At 45.8% G+C, this 17,758-nt stretch overlaps 29 non-coding genes across 29 annotated transcripts; 20 read left to right on the top strand and 9 right to left on the bottom strand.

Moving 5' to 3' along the window:
- Positions 1-1,843: 1,843 nt before the first annotated feature.
- On the top strand, positions 1,844-1,914 carry TRNAG-GCC. The gene has a single exon. It is a non-coding gene; the product is annotated as a tRNA-Gly (tRNA).
- A 766-nt stretch (positions 1,915-2,680) lies between these two features.
- Positions 2,681-2,751, top strand: TRNAG-GCC. Its single transcript has one exon. It is a non-coding gene; the product is annotated as a tRNA-Gly (tRNA).
- Positions 2,752-9,782: 7,031 nt separating this feature from the next.
- TRNAA-AGC lies at positions 9,783-9,855 on the top strand. The gene has a single exon. It is a non-coding gene; the product is annotated as a tRNA-Ala (tRNA).
- Positions 9,856-10,109: 254 nt separating this feature from the next.
- TRNAM-CAU lies at positions 10,110-10,181 on the bottom strand. The gene has a single exon. It is a non-coding gene; the product is annotated as a tRNA-Met (tRNA).
- Positions 10,182-10,406: 225 nt separating this feature from the next.
- TRNAG-GCC lies at positions 10,407-10,477 on the top strand. Its single transcript has one exon. It is a non-coding gene; the product is annotated as a tRNA-Gly (tRNA).
- Positions 10,478-10,633: 156 nt separating this feature from the next.
- TRNAA-AGC lies at positions 10,634-10,706 on the top strand. The gene has a single exon. It is a non-coding gene; the product is annotated as a tRNA-Ala (tRNA).
- Positions 10,707-10,962: 256 nt separating this feature from the next.
- Positions 10,963-11,034, bottom strand: TRNAM-CAU. The gene has a single exon. It is a non-coding gene; the product is annotated as a tRNA-Met (tRNA).
- A 222-nt stretch (positions 11,035-11,256) lies between these two features.
- On the top strand, positions 11,257-11,327 carry TRNAG-GCC. The gene has a single exon. It is a non-coding gene; the product is annotated as a tRNA-Gly (tRNA).
- Positions 11,328-11,483: 156 nt separating this feature from the next.
- On the top strand, positions 11,484-11,556 carry TRNAA-AGC. Its single transcript has one exon. It is a non-coding gene; the product is annotated as a tRNA-Ala (tRNA).
- A 256-nt stretch (positions 11,557-11,812) lies between these two features.
- Positions 11,813-11,884, bottom strand: TRNAM-CAU. Its single transcript has one exon. It is a non-coding gene; the product is annotated as a tRNA-Met (tRNA).
- A 222-nt stretch (positions 11,885-12,106) lies between these two features.
- Positions 12,107-12,177, top strand: TRNAG-GCC. Its single transcript has one exon. It is a non-coding gene; the product is annotated as a tRNA-Gly (tRNA).
- A 489-nt stretch (positions 12,178-12,666) lies between these two features.
- TRNAM-CAU lies at positions 12,667-12,738 on the bottom strand. The gene has a single exon. It is a non-coding gene; the product is annotated as a tRNA-Met (tRNA).
- Positions 12,739-12,957: 219 nt separating this feature from the next.
- On the top strand, positions 12,958-13,028 carry TRNAG-GCC. Its single transcript has one exon. It is a non-coding gene; the product is annotated as a tRNA-Gly (tRNA).
- Positions 13,029-13,184: 156 nt separating this feature from the next.
- TRNAA-AGC lies at positions 13,185-13,257 on the top strand. Its single transcript has one exon. It is a non-coding gene; the product is annotated as a tRNA-Ala (tRNA).
- A 262-nt stretch (positions 13,258-13,519) lies between these two features.
- TRNAM-CAU lies at positions 13,520-13,591 on the bottom strand. Its single transcript has one exon. It is a non-coding gene; the product is annotated as a tRNA-Met (tRNA).
- Positions 13,592-13,823: 232 nt separating this feature from the next.
- On the top strand, positions 13,824-13,894 carry TRNAG-GCC. The gene has a single exon. It is a non-coding gene; the product is annotated as a tRNA-Gly (tRNA).
- Positions 13,895-14,050: 156 nt separating this feature from the next.
- On the top strand, positions 14,051-14,123 carry TRNAA-AGC. The gene has a single exon. It is a non-coding gene; the product is annotated as a tRNA-Ala (tRNA).
- Positions 14,124-14,377: 254 nt separating this feature from the next.
- TRNAM-CAU lies at positions 14,378-14,449 on the bottom strand. Its single transcript has one exon. It is a non-coding gene; the product is annotated as a tRNA-Met (tRNA).
- Positions 14,450-14,671: 222 nt separating this feature from the next.
- On the top strand, positions 14,672-14,742 carry TRNAG-GCC. The gene has a single exon. It is a non-coding gene; the product is annotated as a tRNA-Gly (tRNA).
- Positions 14,743-14,898: 156 nt separating this feature from the next.
- TRNAA-AGC lies at positions 14,899-14,971 on the top strand. Its single transcript has one exon. It is a non-coding gene; the product is annotated as a tRNA-Ala (tRNA).
- Positions 14,972-15,227: 256 nt separating this feature from the next.
- On the bottom strand, positions 15,228-15,299 carry TRNAM-CAU. The gene has a single exon. It is a non-coding gene; the product is annotated as a tRNA-Met (tRNA).
- Positions 15,300-15,521: 222 nt separating this feature from the next.
- TRNAG-GCC lies at positions 15,522-15,592 on the top strand. The gene has a single exon. It is a non-coding gene; the product is annotated as a tRNA-Gly (tRNA).
- Positions 15,593-15,748: 156 nt separating this feature from the next.
- On the top strand, positions 15,749-15,821 carry TRNAA-AGC. The gene has a single exon. It is a non-coding gene; the product is annotated as a tRNA-Ala (tRNA).
- Positions 15,822-16,077: 256 nt separating this feature from the next.
- On the bottom strand, positions 16,078-16,149 carry TRNAM-CAU. The gene has a single exon. It is a non-coding gene; the product is annotated as a tRNA-Met (tRNA).
- Positions 16,150-16,371: 222 nt separating this feature from the next.
- Positions 16,372-16,442, top strand: TRNAG-GCC. Its single transcript has one exon. It is a non-coding gene; the product is annotated as a tRNA-Gly (tRNA).
- Positions 16,443-16,598: 156 nt separating this feature from the next.
- Positions 16,599-16,671, top strand: TRNAA-AGC. The gene has a single exon. It is a non-coding gene; the product is annotated as a tRNA-Ala (tRNA).
- Positions 16,672-16,925: 254 nt separating this feature from the next.
- On the bottom strand, positions 16,926-16,997 carry TRNAM-CAU. The gene has a single exon. It is a non-coding gene; the product is annotated as a tRNA-Met (tRNA).
- Positions 16,998-17,219: 222 nt separating this feature from the next.
- TRNAG-GCC lies at positions 17,220-17,290 on the top strand. Its single transcript has one exon. It is a non-coding gene; the product is annotated as a tRNA-Gly (tRNA).
- A 156-nt stretch (positions 17,291-17,446) lies between these two features.
- TRNAA-AGC lies at positions 17,447-17,519 on the top strand. The gene has a single exon. It is a non-coding gene; the product is annotated as a tRNA-Ala (tRNA).
- The last annotated feature ends 239 nt before the right edge of the window (positions 17,520-17,758 follow it).

The following is a 17,758-nucleotide window of genomic DNA, read 5'->3' as shown; positions in this document are numbered from 1 at the left end:
TGATAGACTCAAACGATTCAGATTTTCTTCGACCACATGTGTTGTGTAGGCATACATTACATTTTCTACAAGGGTAATAGCCTTTCATATGGTTGAAAAAAACTGGCTGAACAGGTGCATCTATTACATTTGTGGCAATGAAACCACCCAACGATTGTGCACCCCTAAAAATAACTCCTGCAGTGTCTGGGAGGACATGGCCTAAAACTCGATCACTTTTAAGCACTTTCCAGTGTCTCCTAAAATGTCCTTAATTTGTTTATGTTGAGTTGAAAATGATGTAATAAGGGACCACTTGAACTTATTGTCGGATGTTTGCTGAGTACGTTCCAACAGTAGGGAATTCCTATCTATTAGGGAAACTTTCTTAATTTCTTCATCAATACTTTGAGAATTGTAACCTTTGTCTATAAAACGATTTTTAAGGATATTAGCTTGATCTTGGAAAACCGTCAAATCTGTACAATTGCGTCTAATACGCAACAGTTGGCCACATGGAACTAACTTCAACCAAGTAGAATGGTGGAAACTGTCCACTGGAATTTAATCATTGTGGTCTGTAGGTTTGAAGAATGTTTTAGTGACCAACTGCTGGTTAATGACAGATATTTCCAAATCTAAAAAAATGTATGGAGGTTGTACTGGCCTCATAACTGAGTTTGATTCCTCTGTTATTATGATTTAGGGTGGTCATGAAATCATTGAGAGAGGTGAGGTCTCCCTGCCATAGGAGGAGGATGTTGTCTATGTAGCGAGCCCATAATACCATCTCTCAAGAGGTGGAAGTCACCAGTTCCACCAACAGCGGAGATGTGGATATGTAAAGTTAAGGAAATAAGCAAATTAGAAGAGTTAGTTCTGACAACACAATATAAAAGGGGAAAATATTTAAGAACTTGGACTCCCTGAAAAGTCCTATATGGACTACAGGGGTGAAGGCTAAGGAGGATAAGGCTGAATGGTATAGAAGGAGCCCGGGAACTTGGATTGGGTATATGTGGGATTTAATGAGAAACCACAGGAATATGGAGAAGGGTCAGAGGAGAGGGAAGTAGGGTGGTTTTTTTTTGTCTTTTTTTTTTTCATTTTTCTTCTTTTTCTTTTTTTTTCTCCCTTTCTTCTTCTTTCTCTCTCAGGGATGGTTGGAAAGGGGAGAGATACGTAAGAAGGAGATATATGTTTGATTTTAACAACAAGGTAAAAGGGGATGTATAATAATACGATGGACCGTGACTGTTGTTTTGTAATAATGTTCTGTTATGTATTATTTTTATTTTTTTTATATATATGTGTTGTACTGATTTGTTTTAAAATAAAAAAAGAATTATAATCGGGAAAAAAAACCCAATACCATCTCTGGTCTGTCCAGAGCATAGACGACATCCTCCTCCCATAGGGGAGATTCGCCATGACTAAGCACTAATTGGAGTGTGAAACGCTGAGGCTGTTTTCCTTGAGTTCTGCTTGTTTTGTAATGCATTTTTATCCTTTTTTACAATAAAGACAACCTTATGGTTTATCTGGAGTGTGGCTGTCCATACCGTCTTTCCTCATATCAATTGCTTTGTGCATTGCCAGCACCCTTGATTTCCTGAGCTGTTGCTTATCTTCTCAACACACCCACCTGGAGCGGTTACTCCCTTCACTACGACCAAATGTGGAACTAGTTTGCTACCTTTCCCACGGAGAGTGGCTCCATCTCGTAAAGTCACAGCAATGTAGCGGACGAGGCGTTTCCATTGATTTCAACAAGCTAATCTAAAAGTCAATCGTGGTGGGCCAAAGCTGGACTCTCCTAAGCCAGCTGAGCGAGGGCGGTGTGGGGGCATGCACCAGACCTGGCGCATTGGTGTTTCAGTGGTAGAATTCTCACCTGCCACGCGGGAGGCCCGGGTTCGATTCCCGGCCAATGCAATTATGGTCTCCTTGTGTTTTTGGAAACCACCTTGTGCTGATGTCCTGGTGTCTAGCAGCCTGAGCAGGTTGTGGATTCAGTCAAACTGCCTCTATTAAGCACAGCGCATAAGAGGACAGGGATCAGCCACTGCGCCAACAACATGCATGAGCAAAGGGGGATTAGCTCAAGTGGTAGGGTGCTTGCTTAGCATGCGAGAGGTAGCGGGATCGATGCCCGCATTCTCCAAATGCAGCCTTCCCGGTTTCCCTGCGAGGCACCTTGCTTTTGAGTTTGTTGTCGAAGCTTGGAACTTTCTTGCCTCTATGAAACACGAGACAATATTCCATTAGCCCAAAAGTTGCCAGCGCCATCCTTATGCTGAGAGTTTTGGACACGTTTAATCACCAGAATCAGGTTCAGGTTCTCTTTGTGTGTGTGTGGAAAAAAGCCCTTTGGCCTCGCAAGCAAATATCGATTGGCATAAGAAAAGACAATGTAGCAGAGGATGGTTTCAATCCATCAACCTCTAGGTTATGGGCCCAGCACGCTTCCGCTGCGCCACTCTGCTCTTGTTGTTGAGGTTCAGCCACGACCAAATGTGGATCTAGTTTACTACCTTTCCCACGGAGAGTGGCTCCATCTCATAAAGTCACAACAATGTAGCGGACGAGGCGTTTCCATTGATTTCAACAAGCTAATCTAAAAGTCCATCGTGGTGGGCCAAAGCTGGACTCTCCTAGGCCAGCTGAGCGAGGGCGGTGTGGGGCGTGTACCAGACGTGGCGCATTGGTGGTTCAGTGGTAGAATTCTCGCCTGCCACGTGGGAGGTCTGGGTTTGATTCCCGACCAATGCAATTATGGTCTCCTTGTGTTTTTGGAAACCACCCTGTTCCTGGTGTCTAGCAGCCTGAGCAGGTTGTGGATTCAGTCAAACTGCCTCTATTACGCACAGTGCATAAGAGGACGGGGATCAGCCACTGCGCCAACAAGGAGCAAGAGCAAAGGGGGATTTGCTCAAGTGGTAGAGCGCTCGCTTAGCATGCGAGAGGTAGCGGGATCGATGCCCGCATTCTCCATATGCAGCCTTCCCGGTTTCCCTGGGAGGCACCTTGCTTTTGAGTTTGTTGTCGAAGCTTGGAACTTTCCTGCCTCTAGGAAACACGAGACAATATTCCATTAGCCCAAAAGTTGCCAGCGCCATCCTTATGCTGAGAGTTTTGGACACGTTTAATCACCAGAATCAGGTTCAGGTTCTCTTTGTGTGTGTGTGTGGAAGAAAGCCCTTTGGCCTCGCAAGCAAATACCGATTGGCAAGGCGTGTCCTGGCAGTGAATGGAGATAGACGTGTGCTAGTGGAGCTCCGCTTACCCGGCGTGTATCCGCTGCCATCCCGGGCTAAAGACCCCGCGCATCTCCACCTGGACTCCCATCCTGATCCCTGAACACCCCAGGAGTTCTTCCCGGGTGATATTGAAGTGCCCAGCCGGCCATCCACCCTTTTTCACGGCCCACAGTCGGATCCGTACACGTCCGAGCCGCTGCCATCTTGGGGCCTAACGGACATCCGAGGCCTCCACGCTCGCCTACTGTGCTCCACGGGCCAAGCAGCGGCACCCCGTGATACACCGGAGGCCTCATAGGTATAAGGAGAGGTGATCTATGCCCTGGGCCTGCTGTGGACGCGGATCGGGTGACGGCGCTACATGATTCCAGGTGAGAGCCTTCCTATCTACCTGACGATCCCTGGACCTCCCATTGGCCTCCTCGCCCCCCCCCCCCCGGGTCTGGCTCGTGCCCCCCAGCATACTGCGGAGGTTTGGCTTGGAGACCCCACGGTCGAATTTACCCCCGCCGGGCGGCGGATTTAGGCGAGACCGCGGCTTCGGCCTAGTCCTGGAGGCCGGCGGCCATCTTGGTACACCCAAGCCTTTCACCTGTATCTGAGCCTGCTGTCCTGGACACCTGAATCCCCCCCTCAGCATTAAACATTGACTACTCCCTAGACTAGTGCTGCATGTTCTAGACCAGAACATTTACCATTAATTTCATGCAGCTTTTTGGGAAGTTATGCTCTTAACTGACTAATGCAACTAACAGAAGCCTAAAGTATCGGGGGGGGGGGGTGAGCATGTAAGGCCCGTGAATATGTTTGAAACCGGAACCTTGGCCTAACTTTGTCTTTCCGTGGCTCCCGCTCCACTCCGCTAGCTTCTTCAGCTCCGGGGGCCGTTCCAATAGCTCCAAGCACTGCCCAATTGCCTGACGGACTTTTTGTATGGGGAAGGTCGGGGATCAGCGGCGCATTTACAAAAAAACCACGCCGCAGACCGCATTTCAGCCCTCCCCTCTCATGGACCACTTTGTGCTTAGGCCTCACTCCCCGGCCCCAAGCTCTATAACTGGCGCCACAGACCCGCCTGACGTGCCCTCGGTGGTTGATCCTTCTCTCCTTGCTGATCAGCCTGCATCCCAGCCACCAGCCTCTACCCTGCCAGCAATGTCGACGCCAGTGACAGAAAATGTGCTTGACCACAAGTTACAGACTCTGCTGCAGAACCTCACCAACAACATCGCTAAAGAGGTAAACAAATTAGTACACGAACTTAGAGGGGAGATAGATCAATTGGGGGAGCGCACGGATAATCTTGAGACTAAGTTTGATGATATGGTCCAATATGTCCATGCTCTAGAAGAGGAAAATGTTACCCTTAAAAACGCTGTGACACAGCTTCAAATACAACAAGAAGATCTCGAGAATAGGGAGCGCCGACAAAACCTACGGATCCGCGGGGTCCCTGAGTCAATTCCCGATAAGGAAATTCGGCCCTACCTGCTGGCTCTCTTCATCTATCTCGCACCCGATATCCCGGATATAGACTGGCGCCTGGATCGAGCACACAGGTCGTTGCCTCCTAAACCCCCTCAGGGAGCCAACCCTAGAGATATCATCGTTCGCTTCCACTTCTACGAAAGCAAAGAAGCTTTGACCATTATCACACGCAACAGATCCAGAATTGAATATAAAGGTGCGAAGATTCAACTTTTTAACAATCTATCTCCTATTACCCTAGCCAAACATCGCACTCTGAAGCCTGTCACAATGCTCCTACAGCAGGAATCAAACCCCGTACCGTTGGGGCTTTCCGTTTAGTTTATAAGTAACCAAAGATGGAGTGCAGCACTCCATTAGGGATCTTCAGGAGTGTGACTCTTTCATCAAGAACCTAGGTCTCCCTCCCATCCCGGATGAAGACTTGCAGGCGCAACCTCCAGTATCCAGACCTCTTTCCACTCCAGGCAAGATTTGGACTCCGGTTCGCCATAAATCTCGGAACGCCGTCTTCACTCCTCAACGGGCTACGTCATCCAAAGGTTACACCTGATTTTGCCTTTTTTTTTTTTCCCTTTTTGGAGTCCTTCCATATGGAGGCCCTGATCCCCACCTTTGAGCCTGATCGCTCTGATTTCCAGACTTAACTTTTCTTGCCCCATGCAGCTTGGGGTTTTTACCCCTTGAACGATTGCTTGTTAAATGTTATTTTGACTGTTCTCTTTCTTGCAGTTTTCTTGGAATAGTCTGAGGCTAAAACACGTGATCCTATGGGCTGGCATGCCACCCCTCTGTCACTGTCATGGTCCTGATGTGTGACCGTGACCTCCTGAGAGGCCCATTCCTCTCAGGCTTCATGCCTGTAAGGTATTTTTTATTTTTTTTGGTGTCGTTCCTGATGTCTCTTTTTCTATTATGCTTTACAACCTTTTTTTTGCAGATAGAGGAGACCCTAGGGTCCGATCTGACCTTTGACTTCTTTTTCAAACACCCTCGGGACTCCCGTATATTGCTCATGTTTTTTTTAGTTTTGTTCCTTTTTTCAATTTTTTTCAGAAACACGGCTGTGTTTCCACTACCCTGTGCCAATTTTTCTTGTTTACATTTGTTACTATAATCACTAGTTTTTTTTACATCATGGTCTCTGCTGAATATATGTTTTTTTTTGTATGTAATGCGAGATATACTTACAATGCCTAGCAATGGCTATCAGTGTACTTTCTTATAATGTTAAGGGCCTGGGCTCCATCCGTAGGCGATGGTTGGCGTTGAAAGAGTTCAGGTCCTTCAATGCTGATGTGATCATGGTTCAAGAGACACACTTTAAGGCTGATGGTTTATTTAAATTTGCATCTAAACACTTCCCTACCACATTGATTGCTTCTGATCCCTCTGGTAAAGCCGGAGTGGCTATTCTTTTCAGACGCTCCTCTGCCATACGTGTCAAATCCTCATTTTTAGATCCTTGTGGCCGCTTTATTCTCTTGAACTGTGATCACATGAACACATTGTTCACCTTGGCGAATGTTTATGCTCCCAACTCGGGTCAGATTGGGTTTCTGGAAAAAAAAATTGAAATGCTCGCTGCCTTCTCCCAACCCTTCATGATTATTGGAGGGGACTTTAACCTATGTATGTCTTCCTCCAAAGATAGATTTTCCTTACTACACAAAACCCCCCCTGGTCAAACACAACGGTCCTCTGCCTCATTCCGAAAGATAGTCAGGGCGCATAACTTGTTTGACGCTTGGAGAGTAAAACATCCAATCGCTAGAAATATTTGGGGGTACGCCTGACCAACCTCTACTCTACCCTATACCAGGTTAATTTCCCTCCTTTATTTATAGAAATAGGTAGACATGTGCACTGCCAAAAAATTCGTTTTTTTCGTTTATGTTATTTTCGTTTTTTAAATTTTTTCGTAAATTCGTAAATTCGGGAAATTCGAAAAAAAAATGTTTCCGTTTTTGTTTCATTCGTTTTTTTATTTTTTCGGAAATTCGTAAATTTAGAAAAAAAAAATTTTTTTTAGTTTTTTTGCTTTTTTCGTAAATTCGTAAATTCGGGAAATTTTCGGATTTCCGAAAAAGCAAAAAAAAACGGAAAAAACGAATGAAACGAAAAAAACGAATGAAACGAAAAAAAAACAAATGAAACGGAAAAAAAAAAGAATTTTCGGAAATTTACGAATTTTTGAAATTTTGGAAATTTCGAATTTTCCAATTTTCGAATTTCGAATTTTTCCATTTTAAAATTTCGAATTTTTTCAATTTTCGAAATTTCAAATTTTTCAATTTTCGAAATTTCAATTTTCGAATTTTTCAATTTTCGAAAAATTTCGATTTTTGACATTTCGATTTTTTCAATTTTCGAAATTTCGAATTTCGAATTTTTCAATTTTTGAATTTCGAATTTTTCAATTTTCGAATTTCGAATTTTTCAATTTTCGAAATTTCGAATTTTTCAATTTTCGAAATTTCGATTTTGGAATTTTTCAATTTTCGAAATTTCGAATTTCGAATTTTCGAAATTTGAAAAATTCCAAATTTCGAAATTTCTGAAAAATTCCAAACTGGAAAAGTGATTGTTAAAATTCGAAAATGGAGAATTTTTTTTCGAAATTTCGAATTTTTCGAAAATTCGAAATTTCGAAAATTAAAAAAAAAAAATTGAAAAAAATCGAAGTTCGAAAATTGAAAAAAATGAAGTTCGAAAATGTTAAAATTTTTCAATATTTTTTTAGTTTTTTTGCTTTTTTCGTAAATTCGTAAATTCGGGAAATTTTCGGAATTTTCGGAATTTTCGAAAAAAAAAACAAGTGAAACGGGAAAAAAAAAGAATTTTCGGAAATTTACGAATTTTTAAAATTTTGGAAATTTCGAATTTTTCAATTTTCGAATTTCGAATTTTTCCATTTTAAAATTTCGAATTTTTTCAATTTTCGAAATTTCAAATTTTTCAATTTTCGAAATTTCAATTTTCGAATTTTTCAATTTTCGAAAAATTTCGATTTTTGACATTTCGATTTTTTCAATTTTCGAAATTTCGAATTTCGAATTTTTCAATTTTTGAATTTCGAATTTTTCAATTTTCGAATTTTTCAATTTTCGAATTTTTCAATTTTCGAAATTTCGAATTTCGAATTTTTCAATTTTCGAAATTTCAAATTTCGAATTTCGAATTTTCGAAATTTGAAAAATTCCAAATTTCAAAATTTCTGAAAAATTCCAAACTGGAAAAGTGATTGTTAAAATTCGAAAATGGAGAAATTTTTTCGAAATTTCGAATTTTTCGAAAATTCGAAATTTCGAAAATTAAAAAAAAAAAAATGAAAAAAATCGAAGTTCGAAAATTGAAAAAAATGAAGTTCGAAAATGTTAAAATTTTTCAATTATCACATTTTTCAAATTTCGAATTTTTCGGAAATACTAAAATTCGAAAAATCGAAATTCGGAAATTGAAAAATTTGAAATTTGAAACATTTTTCGAAATTCGGAAATACGATAATTCGAAAATTTGAAAAATTCCAAATCTGAAAAATTCGAAATTGGAAAAGTGTCGAAATTCGGAAATTGAAAAATTCGAAATTTGAAACATTTTTCGAAATTCGGAAATACGAAAATTCGAAAATTTGAAAAATTACAAATCTGAAAAATTCGAAATTGGAAAAGTGAAGAAATTCGGAAATTGAAAAATTCGAAATTTGAAACATTTTTCGAAATTCGGAAATACGAAAATTCGAAAATTTGAAAAATTCCAAATCTGAAAAATTCGAAATTGGAAAAGTGAAAAAATTCGAAATTTGAAAAATTCGAAAATTGAAAAATTCGAAAATTCGAAAATTGAAAAATTCGAAAATTGAAAAATTTGAAAATTCGAAAATTGAAAAATTCGAAATTGGAAAAATTCGAAAATTGAAAAATTCGAAAATTGAAAAATTAGAAAATTAGAAAATTGAAAAATTCGAAAATTGAAAAATTAGAAAATTAGAAAATTGAAAAATTAGAAAATTCGAAAATTGAAAAATTCGTAAAATTGAAAATTTCGAAAATTGAAAAATTCGAAAATTCGAAAATTGAAAAATTCGAAAATTCGAAAATTGAAAAATCAAAAATTGAAAAATTCGAAAATTGAAAAATTCGAAATTGGAAAAATTCGAAAATTGAAAAATTCGAAAATTCGAAAATTCGAAAATTGAAAAATTCGAAAATTCGAAATTCGAAAATTCGAAATTCGAAAAATTAGAAAATTGAAAAATTAGAAAATTAAAAAATTCGGAATTTCGAAAATTCTAAAATCCGAAAATTTTTTGGATTTACGAATTTCCGAAAATCCGAATTTCCGAAATTCGTAAAAAAAAACGGAAATACGAAAATTCGTAAATTCGTAAATTCGAATTTTCGGAAATACGAAAATTCATAAATTCGTAAATTCAAAATTTTCGGAAGTCCGAAAATTCATAAATAAAAAATTCGTAAATACGAAAATTCGTAATTCACGAATTTCCGAATTTTCGTAAAAAACGAATTAGAAACAGAACGAATTGCACATGCCTACCGGCTACGCTCGACTCAAGTCCTCAACTCAAAGCTTTTTCAAGAAGGGCCTTTTTTTAGTCAGATTTGCACAACATGGGGATTCTGGAAATTAATCTTATAGCCGACCCTGATCAAGGCCAAGTCTAAAGGGTTTCTGTCCATCTTCAAATTTTCCACGTCAGAGTAGTTGTGGATATCCGAATACAGAGACAGCAGCTGTGCCAGCGGTTCCATGGTGTAATGGTTAGCACTCGGGACTCTGAATTCAAATCTGAGTTCAAATCTCAGTGGGACCTTCCTTTGAGTCAGACCATGCATTTCTGCTGCTTTCCTGCCACAGACGAGACCAAGGGTTCGATCCCCGCCGGGGAGATGCGTTTTCGTTTTCGACACAATTGACCGCGGCGCTCGAATCAATGGTCCTTCGTTAGTATAGTGGAGAGTATCCCCGCCTGTCACGCGGGAGACCGGGGTTCGACGGGGATCAGCCACTGCGCCAACAACAAGCTCGAGCAAAGGGGGATTAGCTCAAGTGGTAGAGCGCTCGCTTAGCATGCGAGAGGTAGCGGGATCGATGCCCGCATTCTCCAAACGCAGCCTTCCCGGTTTCCCTGGGAGGCACCTTGTTTTTGAGTTTGTTGGCGAAGCTTGGAACTTTCCTGCCTCTAGCCAACATGAGACAATATTCCATTAGGCCAAAAGTTGCCAGCGCCATGCTTATGCTGAGAGTTATGGACACGTTGAATCACCAGAATCGGTTTCAGGTTCTCTTTGTGTGTGTGTGTGTGAAAGGAAGCCCTTTGGCCCCGCAAGCAAATATCAATTGGCATAAGAAAAGTCAACGTAGCAGAGGATGGTTTCGATCCATCGACCTCTGGGTTATGGGCCCAGCACGCTTCCGCTGCGCCACTCTGCTCTTGTTGCTGTTGATGATGATGATCAGCCATGACCAAATGTGGATCTAGTTTGCTACCTTTCCCACAGAGAGTGGCTCCATCTGGTAAAGTCACAACAATGTAGCGGACGAGGCGTTTCCATTGATTTCCACAAGCTAATCTAAAAGTCAATCGTGGTGGGCCAAAGCTGGACTCTCCTAGGCCAGCTGTGCGAGGGCGGTGTGAGGGCGTGCACCAGACGTGGCGCATTGGTGGTTCAGTGGTAGAATTCTCGCCTGCCACGCGGGAGGCCCGGGTTCGATTCCCGGCCAATGCAATTATGGTCCCCTTGTCATTTTGGAAACCACCTTCTGCTCATGTCCTGGTGTCTAGCAGCCTGAGCAGCTTGTGGATTCGGTCAAACTGCTTCTATTACGCACAGCGCATAAGAGGACGGGGATCAGCCACTGCGCCAACAACAAGCTCGAGCAAAGGGGGATTAGCTCAAGTGGTAGAGCGCTCGCTTAGCATGCGAGAGGTAGCGGGATCGATGCCCGCATTCTCCAAACGCAGCCTTCCCGGTTTCCCTGGGAGGCACCTTGTTTTTGAGTTTGTTGGCGAAGCTTGGAACTTTCCTGCCTCTAGCCAACATGAGACAATATTCCATTAGGCCAAAAGTTGCCAGCGCCATGCTTATGCTGAGAGTTATGGACACGTTGAATCACCAGAATCGGTTTCAGGTTCTCTTTGTGTGTGTGTGTGTGTGAAAGGAAGCCCTTTGGCCCCGCAAGCAAATATCAATTGGCATAAGAAAAGTCAACGTAGCAGAGGATGGTTTCGATCCATCGACCTCTGGGTTATGGGCCCAGCACGCTTCCGCTGCGCCACTCTGCTCTTGTTGCTGTTGATGATGATCAGCCATGACCAAATGTGGATCTAGTTTGCTACCTTTCCCACAGAGAGTGGCTCCATCTGGTAAAGTCACAACAATGTAGCGGACGAGGCGTTTCCATTGATTTCCACAAGCTAATCTAAAAGTCAATCGTGGTGGGCCAAAGCTGGACTCTCCTAGGCCAGCTGTGCGAGGGCGGTGTGAGGGCGTGCACCAGACGTGGCGCATTGGTGGTTCAGTGGTAGAATTCTCGCCTGCCACGCGGGAGGCCCGGGTTCGATTCCCGGCCAATGCAATTATGGTCCCCTTGTCATTTTGGAAACCACCTTCTGCTCATGTCCTGGTGTCTAGCAGCCTGAGCAGCTTGTGGATTCAGTCAAACTGCTTCTATTACGCACAGCGCATAAGAGGACGGGGATCAGCCACTGCGCCAACAACAAGCTCGAGCAAAGGGGGATTAGCTCAAGTGGTAGAGCGCTCGCTTAGCATGCGAGAGGTAGCGGGATCGATGCCCGCATTCTCCAAACGCAGCCTTCCCGGTTTCCCTGGGAGGCACCTTGTTTTTGAGTTTGTTGGCGAAGCTTGGAACTTTCCTGCCTCTAGCCAACATGAGACAATATTCCATTAGGCCAAAAGTTGCCAGCGCCATGCTTATGCTGAGAGTTATGGACACGTTGAATCACCAGAATCGGTTTCAGGTTCTCTTTGTGTGTGTGTGTGTGTGAAAGGAAGCCCTTTGGCCCCGCAAGCAAATATCAATTGGCATAAGAAAAGTCAACGTAGCAGAGGATGGTTTCGATCCATCGACCTCTGGGTTATGGGCCCAGCACGCTTCCGCTGCGCCACTCTGCTCTTGTTGCTGTTGATGATGATCAGCCATGACCAAATGTGGATCTAGTTTGCTACCTTTCCCACAGAGAGTGGCTCCATCTGGTAAAGTCACAACAATGTAGCGGACGAGGCGTTTCCATTGATTTCCACAAGCTAATCTAAAAGTCAATCGTGGTGGGCCAAAGCTGGACTCTCCTAGGCCAGCTGTGCGAGGGCGGTGTGAGGGCGTGCACCAGACGTGGCGCATTGGTGGTTCAGTGGTAGAATTCTCGCCTGCCACGCGGGAGGCCCGGGTTCGATTCCCGGCCAATGCAATTATGGTCCCCTTGTCATTTTGGAAACCACCTTCTGCTCATGTCCTGGTGTCTAGCAGCCTGAGCAGCTTGTGGATTCGGTCAAACTGCTTCTATTACGCACAGCGCATAAGAGGACGGGGATCAGCCACTGCGCCAACAACAAGCTCGAGCAAAGGGGGATTAGCTCAAGTGGTAGAGCGCTCGCTTAGCATGCGAGAGGTAGCGGGATCGATGCCTGCATTCTCCAAACGCAGCCTTCCCGGTTTCCCTGGGAGGCACCTTGTTTTTGAGTTTGTTGGCGAAGCTTGGAACTTTCCTGCCTCTAGCCAACATGAGACAATATTCCATTAGGCCAAAAGTTGCCAGCGCCATGCTTATGCTGAGAGTTATGGACACGTTGAATCACCAGAATCGGTTTCAGGTTCTCTTTGTGTGTGTGTGTGTGTGTGTGAAAGGAAGCCCTTTGGCCCCGCAAGCAAATATCAATTGGCATAAGAAAAGTCAACGTAGCAGAGGATGGTTTCGATCCATCGACCTCTGGGTTATGGGCCCAGCACGCTTCCGCTGCGCCACTCTGCTCTTGTTGTTGATGATGATCAGCCATGACCAAATGTGGATCTAGTTTGCTACCTTTCCCACAGAGAGTGGCTCCATCTGGTAAAGTCACAACAATGTAGCGGACGAGGCGTTTCCATTGATTTCCACAAGCTAATCTAAAAGTCAATCGTGGTGGGCCAAAGCTGGACTCTCCTAGGCCAGCTGTGCGAGGGCGGTGTGAGGGCGTGCACCAGACGTGGCGCATTGGTGGTTCAGTGGTAGAATTCTCGCCTGCCACGCGGGAGGCCCGGGTTCGATTCCCGGCCAATGCAATTATGGTCCCCTTGTCATTTTGGAAACCACCTTCTGCTCATGTCCTGGTGTCTAGCAGCCTGAGCAGCTTGTGGATTCGGTCAAACTGCTTCTATTACGCACAGCGCATAAGAGGACGGGGATCAGCCACTGCGCCAACAACAAGCTCGAGCAAAGGGGGATTAGCTCAAGTGGTAGAGCGCTCGCTTAGCATGCGAGAGGTAGCGGGATCGATGCCCGCATTCTCCAAACGCAGCCTTCCCGGTTTCCCTGGGAGGCACCTTGTTTTTGAGTTTGTTGGCGAAGCTTGGAACTTTCCTGCCTCTAGCCAACATGAGACAATATTCCATTAGGCCAAAAGTTGCCAGCGCCATGCTTATGCTGAGAGTTATGGACACGTTGAATCACCAGAATCGGTTTCAGGTTCTCTTTGTGTGTGTGTGTGTGTGTGTGTGAAAGGAAGCCCTTTGGCCCCGCAAGCAAATATCAATTGGCATAAGAAAAGTCAACGTAGCAGAGGATGGTTTCGATCCATCGACCTCTGGGTTATGGGCCCAGCACGCTTCCGCTGCGCCACTCTGCTCTTGTTGCTTTGATGATGATCAGCCATGACCAAATGTGGATCTAGTTTGCTACCTTTCCCACAGAGAGTGGCTCCATCTGGTAAAGTCACAACAATGTAGCGGACGAGGCGTTTCCATTGATTTCCACAAGCTAATCTAAAAGTCAATCGTGGTGGGCCAAAGCTGGACTCTCCTAGGCCAGCTGTGCGAGGGCTGTGCGAGGGCGGTGTGAGGGCGTGCACCAGACGTGGCGCATTGGTGGTTCAGTGGTAGAATTCTCGCCTGCCACGCGGGAGGCCCGGGTTCGATTCCCGGCCAATGCAATTATGGTCCCCTTGTCATTTTGGAAACCACCTTCTGCTCATGTCCTGGTGTCTAGCAGCCTGAGCAGCTTGTGGATTCGGTCAAACTGCTTCTATTACGCACAGCGCATAAGAGGACGGGGATCAGCCACTGCGCCAACAACAAGCTCGAGCAAAGGGGGATTAGCTCAAGTGGTAGAGCGCTCGCTTAGCATGCGAGAGGTAGCGGGATCGATGCCCGCATTCTCCAAACGCAGCCTTCCCGGTTTCCCTGGGAGGCACCTTGTTTTTGAGTTTGTTGGCGAAGCTTGGAACTTTCCTGCCTCTAGCCAACATGAGACAATATTCCATTAGGCCAAAAGTTGCCAGCGCCATGCTTATGCTGAGAGTTATGGACACGTTGAATCACCAGAATCGGTTTCAGGTTCTCTTTGTGTGTGTGTGTGTGAAAGGAAGCCCTTTGGCCCCGCAAGCAAATATCAATTGGCATAAGAAAAGTCAACGTAGCAGAGGATGGTTTCGATCCATCGACCTCTGGGTTATGGGCCCAGCACGCTTCCGCTGCGCCACTCTGCTCTTGTTGCTGTTGATGATGATCAGCCATGACCAAATGTGGATCTAGTTTGCTACCTTTCCCACAGAGAGTGGCTCCATCTGGTAAAGTCACAACAATGTAGCGGACGAGGCGTTTCCATTGATTTCCACAAGCTAATCTAAAAGTCAATCGTGGTGGGCCAAAGCTGGACTCTCCTAGGCCAGCTGTGCGAGGGCGGTGTGAGGGCGTGCACCAGACGTGGCGCATTGGTGGTTCAGTGGTAGAATTCTCGCCTGCCACGCGGGAGGCCCGGGTTCGATTCCCGGCCAATGCAATTATGGTCCCCTTGTCATTTTGGAAACCACCTTCTGCTCATGTCCTGGTGTCTAGCAGCCTGAGCAGCTTGTGGATTCGGTCAAACTGCTTCTATTACGCACAGCGCATAAGAGGACGGGGATCAGCCACTGCGCCAACAACAAGCTCGAGCAAAGGGGGATTAGCTCAAGTGGTAGAGCGCTCGCTTAGCATGCGAGAGGTAGCGGGATCGATGCCCGCATTCTCCAAACGCAGCCTTCCCGGTTTCCCTGGGAGGCACCTTGTTTTTGAGTTTGTTGGCGAAGCTTGGAACTTTCCTGCCTCTAGCCAACATGAGACAATATTCCATTAGGCCAAAAGTTGCCAGCGCCATGCTTATGCTGAGAGTTATGGACACGTTGAATCACCAGAATCGGTTTCAGGTTCTCTTTGTGTGTGTGTGTGTGTGAAAGGAAGCCCTTTGGCCCCGCAAGCAAATATCAATTGGCATAAGAAAAGTCAACGTAGCAGAGGATGGTTTCGATCCATCGACCTCTGGGTTATGGGCCCAGCACGCTTCCGCTGCGCCACTCTGCTCTTGTTGCTGTTGATGATGATCAGCCATGACCAAATGTGGATCTAGTTTGCTACCTTTCCCACAGAGAGTGGCTCCATCTGGTAAAGTCACAACAATGTAGCGGACGAGGCGTTTCCATTGATTTCCACAAGCTAATCTAAAAGTCAATCGTGGTGGGCCAAAGCTGGACTCTCCTAGGCCAGCTGTGCGAGGGCGGTGTGAGGGCGTGCACCAGACGTGGCGCATTGGTGGTTCAGTGGTAGAATTCTCGCCTGCCACGCGGGAGGCCCGGGTTCGATTCCCGGCCAATGCAATTATGGTCCCCTTGTCATTTTGGAAACCACCTTCTGCTCATGTCCTGGTGTCTAGCAGCCTGAGCAGCTTGTGGATTCAGTCAAACTGCTTCTATTACGCACAGCGCATAAGAGGACGGGGATCAGCCACTGCGCCAACAACAAGCTCGAGCAAAGGGGGATTAGCTCAAGTGGTAGAGCGCTCGCTTAGCATGCGAGAGGTAGCGGGATCGATGCCCGCATTCTCCAAACGCAGCCTTCCCGGTTTCCCTGGGAGGCACCTTGTTTTTGAGTTTGTTGGCGAAGCTTGGAACTTTCCTGCCTCTAGCCAACATGAGACAATATTCCATTAGGCCAAAAGTTGCCAGCGCCATGCTTATGCTGAGAGTTATGGACACGTTGAATCACCAGAATCGGTTTCAGGTTCTCTTTGTGTGTGTGTGTGTGTGAAAGGAAGCCCTTTGGCCCCGCAAGCAAATATCAATTGGCATAAGAAAAGTCAACGTAGCAGAGGATGGTTTCGATCCATCGACCTCTGGGTTATGGGCCCAGCACGCTTCCGCTGCGCCACTCTGCTCTTGTTGCTGTTGATGATGATCAGCCATGACCAAATGTGGATCTAGTTTGCTACCTTTCCCACAGAGAGTGGCTCCATCTGGTAAAGTCACAACAATGTAGCGGACGAGGCGTTTCCATTGATTTCCACAAGCTAATCTAAAAGTCAATCGTGGTGGGCCAAAGCTGGACTCTCCTAGGCCAGCTGTGCGAGGGCGGTGTGAGGGCGTGCACCAGACGTGGCGCATTGGTGGTTCAGTGGTAGAATTCTCGCCTGCCACGCGGGAGGCCCGGGTTCGATTCCCGGCCAATGCAATTATGGTCCCCTTGTCATTTTGGAAACCACCTTCTGCTCATGTCCTGGTGTCTAGCAGCCTGAGCAGCTTGTGGATTCGGTCAAACTGCTTCTATTACGCACAGCGCATAAGAGGACGGGGATCAGCCACTGCGCCAACAACAAGCTCGAGCAAAGGGGGATTAGCTCAAGTGGTAGAGCGCTCGCTTAGCATGCGAGAGGTAGCGGGATCGATGCCCGCATTCTCCAAACGCAGCCTTCCCGGTTTCCCTGGGAGGCACCTTGTTTTTGAGTTTGTTGGCGAAGCTTGGAACTTTCCTGCCTCTAGCCAACATGAGACAATATTCCATTAGGCCAAAAGTTGCCAGCGCCATGCTTATGCTGAGAGTTATGGACACGTTGAATCACCAGAATCGGTTTCAGGTTCTCTTTGTGTGTGTGTGTGTGAAAGGAAGCCCTTTGGCCCCGCAAGCAAATATCAATTGGCATAAGAAAAGTCAACGTAGCAGAGGATGGTTTCGATCCATCGACCTCTGGGTTATGGGCCCAGCACGCTTCCGCTGCGCCACTCTGCTCTTGTTGCTGTTGATGATGATCAGCCATGACCAAATGTGGATCTAGTTTGCTACCTTTCCCACAGAGAGTGGCTCCATCTGGTAAAGTCACAACAATGTAGCGGACGAGGCGTTTCCATTGATTTCCACAAGCTAATCTAAAAGTCAATCGTGGTGGGCCAAAGCTGGACTCTCCTAGGCCAGCTGTGCGAGGGCGGTGTGAGGGCGTGCACCAGACGTGGCGCATTGGTGGTTCAGTGGTAGAATTCTCGCCTGCCACGCGGGAGGCCCGGGTTCGATTCCCGGCCAATGCAATTATGGTCCCCTTGTCATTTTGGAAACCACCTTCTGCTCATGTCCTGGTGTCTAGCAGCCTGAGCAGCTTGTGGATTCGGTCAAACTGCTTCTATTACGCACAGCGCATAAGAGGACGGGGATCAGCCACTGCGCCAACAACAAGCTCGAGCAAAGGGGGATTAGCTCAAGTGGTAGAGCGCTCGCTTAGCATGCGAGAGGTAGCGGGATCGATGCCCGCATTCTCCAAACGCAGCCTTCCCGGTTTCCCTGGGAGGCACCTTGTTTTTGAGTTTGTTGGCGAAGCTTGGAACTTTCCTGCCTCTAGCCAACATGAGACAATATTCCATTAGGCCAAAAGTTGCCAGCGCCATGCTTATGCTGAGAGTTATGGACACGTTGAATCACCAGAATCGGTTTCAGGTTCTCTTTGTGTGTGTGTGTGTGTGAAAGGAAGCCCTTTGGCCCCGCAAGCAAATATCAATTGG

Source organism: Rana temporaria, chromosome 4 (assembly GCF_905171775.1).
Source record: "Rana temporaria chromosome 4, aRanTem1.1, whole genome shotgun sequence".
Classification (NCBI taxonomy): domain Eukaryota; kingdom Metazoa; phylum Chordata; class Amphibia; order Anura; family Ranidae; genus Rana; species Rana temporaria.
The sequence above is the reverse complement of the archived record's forward strand: the minus strand, read 5'-3'. Positions and strand labels throughout refer to the sequence as shown.